Here is a 4,524-nt window from a genome sequence, read left to right as displayed (position 1 = left end):
AGGGGAGCAAACATATTAAGAACAGTATGCCATATACGCCAGGTCCCTTGAAACATATGCTGTGCAGAAGTTTCTTCTCTGCAGCGACTGTGTCAAGCAGCAAGGATGGACCGGCTCCCGGCACCTCCCTTCCTTCCTTCCTTCCTTCCTTCCTTCCTTTTGAAAAGAAATTATATTTGTTTCTATCACCATCAATCTCATCAGAAACGTTTTTAAGTATTGGGAGATGATTGCTCTTGCTGTTGTGAATACAGGTTTTCTGAATGTTCTCATTGGCTAACAAATACTACCAGTTGTTTTCCTTAAAGTGACAGGTTCATCTTGTTCGTTTTTGAGAAAATATCTGCCAAATACTCAAGTCTGAATAACCATAGTTTGTCAGTTGTTTTAAGTAAAAATGGTATTTCATGAAAAAAGCAACCATGTGAGTCAGCTCACAATGCAAACTATCATACACATGTTTTTCCACAAAATAACCATTCTTCTTCACTATTTAGTGGAAGTGCTTTATGTGTACAATTCCCATTTCATCATACAGAGTATTAAGAGGTGAACTCTGGTTGAAATGTGATAAAATTATTTTTATGCTTCATCAAGGACCTAAGTAAAATTGACATTTGTTTTTTACTGCCAGCATATGGCACTTAAGGATACCCTGATGACTAGCACAGTTTGCTGTACTGCCTTCATTAGCGCTGAGACACCAGTAGTTTTACAAACCACCATTGCTTTTGCACCATCAATGCGATGTCAACACAGTGAAAAAGGCAAATAACATTTTAGTGTTATTATGAAAATAGTTTCAACTTTGCAGTTCTTCTGGAGTTCATGGAACACTTTGAGAACAACTGTTCTAAAGCATGATATTATGGCAGCATTGTATCCTGTCCAGGGCCTATATCAGAATTTGACCAGTTCTCTCATTCTATTTATTTTTTGCTTTCATCACAATTTTTGTAGCTAAGTTTTTGTGAAAATTTGTTTTTTCCCCCCCTTAGAGTAAAATCTTAAAAATGGGATTCTGGGTCAAAGGATATGAATGTCTTTTTATATTTATAAAATACATGTGATATTTGCCCTCCAAGGTGGTTGAACAAACTAATTTGTACTTGTGTCAGTTCATGGTTATTGCTGAACATCATTTAATCTTTGCCAATTCAATCAGCATGTGAAAAATTGTATCATTTAAAAAATTGTTATTGCTCAGTTCTCATATAACCTTGATTGTTAGTGAGTCTGAATGCTTTTTATCTTAGTTTTGGCCATTTTTGTAGTCTTTCTTTAGGCTGATTACATCACAACGGATTAGATTGCAACTTTCTTACTATAGTCACACTCTCCTATGTGCATAGTTACCCTATTTGCATTTGGGTGTGTTATCAAATCTCAGCCTTAAATTTAGAGGTCCTCCCTTAAGGAGCTGTAGTTATAATAAAGGCTCCTGATAGCTTCTAAATTTCAGAAGTTTGAGCCCTACCTTTTTTACTTTTGTCATATGTAAAGGAAGGGTATCATCTGTGGTGTTACTTAAAAATTTTTAGTTGACTTCTCTTAAAACAATGCTTGAAGGCCTGAGTGGTGTGGCTCAGTGGTTGAACATCAATCTATAAACCAGGAGGTCACAATTTGATTCCCGGTCAGGGCACATGCCCAGGTTGCAGGCTTGATCCCCAGTGGGGGGCATGCAGGAGGCAGCCGATCAATGGTTCTCTCTCATTATTGATATTTCTATCTCTTTCTTCCTCTCCTATCCTCTCCGAAATCAATAAAATCATGTTTTTAAAATTTTTTATTAAAGAATAGTTGGCAAATAATATGCAGGGATTCAACAGTAGACTAGAGGATCCCAAGAATCAAGTCAATGATTTGAAATATGAGGAAGCAAAAAACACCCAACCAGAAGAGCAAAAAGAAAAAAGAATCCAAAAATACGAAGATAGTGTAAGGAGTCTCTGGGACAACTTCAAGCATACCAACATCCAAATTATGGGGGTGCCAGAAGAAGAGAGAGAGCAAGATATTGAAAACCTATTTGAAGAAATAATGACAGAAAACTTCCCCTACCTGGTGAAAGAAATAGACTTACAAGTCCAGGAAGCTCAGAGAACCCTTAACAAGAGGAATCCAAAGAGGACCACACCAAGACACATCATAATTAAAATGCCAAGAGCAAAAGACAAAGAGAGAACCTTAACAGCAGCAAGAAAACAACAGTTAGTTACCTACAAGGGAATGTCCATATGACTATCAGCTGATTTCTCAACAGAAACTATGCAGGCCAGAAGGGAGTAGCAAGAAATATTCAAAGTGATGAATAGCAAGAACCTACAACCAAGAATACTCTACCCAGCAAAGCTATAATTTAGAATTGAAGGTCAGATAAAGAGCTTTACAGACAAGAAAAAGCTAAAGGAGTCATCATCACCAAACCAATATTATATGAAATGCTGAAGGATATTCTTTAAGAAGAGAAAGAAGAATAAAAAGGTAAAGATAAAAAATTATGAACAACAAAGTGTCAACAAATACTTATCTATCAACAAGTGAATCTAAAAATCAAATGAATAAAAATTCTGATGAACAGAATAAACTGGTGAATTGAATAGAATCGGGCATGGAAATGGAACAGACTGATGATTCTCAGAGGGAAGAGGGTGTGGGGGGTATGGGAAGAGATTAGACAAAGAGCTTATACGCATGTATGCAGTACCTATGAACACAGACAATAAGGTTGTTAGGGCCTGGGGTGGGGTGGGAATCGGGTGGAGGGGAGCTATAGGGGGAAAAAAGAGGGACATCTGTAATCTCAACAATAAAGATTAATGTAAATAAAGAGTATTAAGGAAAATTGCTACTCATAAGAGATAACCTCTGTTAATTATTTTGGATCTGTCCTTCCATGTATAAATTTGGTATATTTTTGTTTTATTAAAATATATCATGCTAGCCCTAACCGGTTTGGCTCAGTGGATAGAGCGTCGGCCTGCAGACTCAAGGGTCCCGGGTTCGATTCCGGTCAAGGGCATGTACCTTGGTTGCAGGCACATCCCCAGTAAGGGGGTGTGCAGGAGGCAGCTGATCAATGTTTCTCTCTCATTGATGTTTCTAACTCTCTATCCCTCTCCCTTCCTCTCTGCAAAAAATCAATAAAATATATATTTTTAAAAAATAAAATAAAATATATCATATGCTATTCATATTCTTATGCTACCTAAAACAAGAGTATGAAAGATTAGGACAAAGTCATGGATGATACTTAAAGAGAAACTAGGATGTTTTTAGGAGTGTGTATTCCTCATATGTACATACTAGGCTAAGGGCTTTTATAAATATACTAGAGGCCCTCTCCTAATCCGGGACCCCTCCAGGGATGTCGGAGAATCGGTTTCAGCCTGATCCCTGCAGGCCAGGCTGAGGGACCCCACCGGTGCACGAATTCGTCAGTCTGTTCCATGTTTCCATGCCTGTGCATATAAGATATTTGGTTAATCTCTTCCCGCCCTCTCCCCTCCCCTCTTCCCTCAGAGAATCATCAGTCTGTTCCATGTTTCTATGCCTGTGGTTTCCGCGCCTGCGTTGAGCATCTGCCCCCTGGTGGTCAGTGCACGTCATAGCTACCAGCCAGCCAGCCGGTTTTAATGGTCGCTTAGGCTTTTATAGACATACTAGAGGCCCGATCCACGAAATTTGTGCACATTAAAAGGGAATTAATTAGAGGAAATATTTTTTTAAAAAATATATTTTATTGATTTTTTACAGAGAGGAAGGGAGAGGGATAGAGAGTTAGAAACATCGATGAGAGAGAAACATCGATCAGCTGCCTCCTACTCACCCTACACTGGGGATGTGCCCACAACCAAGGTACATGCCCCTGACCGGAATCGAACCCGGGACCCTTCAGTCCACAGGCCGACGCTCTATCCACTAAGCCAAACCGGTCATGGCAGGAAATATTTTAATATTGCTATTTTGTTTCCATCTCTCCATCCCAGTCTCTGTCTCTCTTGGTTTTTCTCAGCAGCCCTCCAGGCCTCCCTGCCTCCCTCTCTCTCTCTTCCTCTTTCCCGGCTGGGAGGGGGCAGGGCCAGTGGGGGCAGCTCCACCCTCTGCCCGCCCTGGGGCCTCATTCTGAGAGAGGCTCTGAGAGCGAGCTGGGAGGGAGGGAAAGAAAGGGAGAAAAGACTGTGAGCTGGTGGGCGCTGTGTGTGTCTGTGCATGTGTGCAGTTGTGAGTGAGTGTGAGTGCCTGCCCTGCCTCCCCCGGCTCCGTCCCCACTGCCACAAGTCCCTACTCACCGGAGCCTGTTGCACACGCAGCCTAGGTGTTCAGTTGAGCCTTTGGTCATTGTGGATGTTACGGACCCTGGCTCTTTATATAGATAGACTAGGGGCCCAGTGCACGAATTCGTGCACTTTGAAAGGAACTGTGGGCCGCAAGCCTGCAGTGGACACAGGGGCAGATCTCGGCCCATCCTCTGTGCCCCCACCTGGCCCCTCCCACTGCAGCCCCCGGCCCCTGTCAGCT

The 4,524-nt window shown here is 41.5% G+C and overlaps 1 protein-coding gene and 1 long non-coding RNA gene across 4 annotated transcripts in view; one reads left to right on the top strand and one right to left on the bottom strand.

The window, feature by feature from the left end:
• The window catches only part of DCAF5 (DDB1 and CUL4 associated factor 5), a 98,079-nt gene that overhangs the window by 17,745 nt on the left and 75,810 nt on the right, over window positions 1-4,524 (top strand). The window lies entirely within an intron of this gene.
• Window positions 1-4,524, bottom strand: part of LOC106728111 — a 12,756-nt gene that overhangs the window by 3,388 nt on the left and 4,844 nt on the right. The window contains exon 3 of the long non-coding RNA XR_001364362.1: window positions 1,831-1,836. This is a non-coding gene — a long non-coding RNA (uncharacterized LOC106728111). The remainder of the gene's footprint in view (window positions 1-1,830; window positions 1,837-4,524) is intronic.

The sequence above is a fragment of the Myotis brandtii genome, unplaced genomic scaffold, assembly GCF_000412655.1.
Source record: "Myotis brandtii unplaced genomic scaffold, ASM41265v1 scaffold536, whole genome shotgun sequence".
Taxonomy (NCBI): domain Eukaryota; kingdom Metazoa; phylum Chordata; class Mammalia; order Chiroptera; family Vespertilionidae; genus Myotis; species Myotis brandtii.
This window is presented reverse-complemented; position numbering and strand designations above follow the sequence as displayed.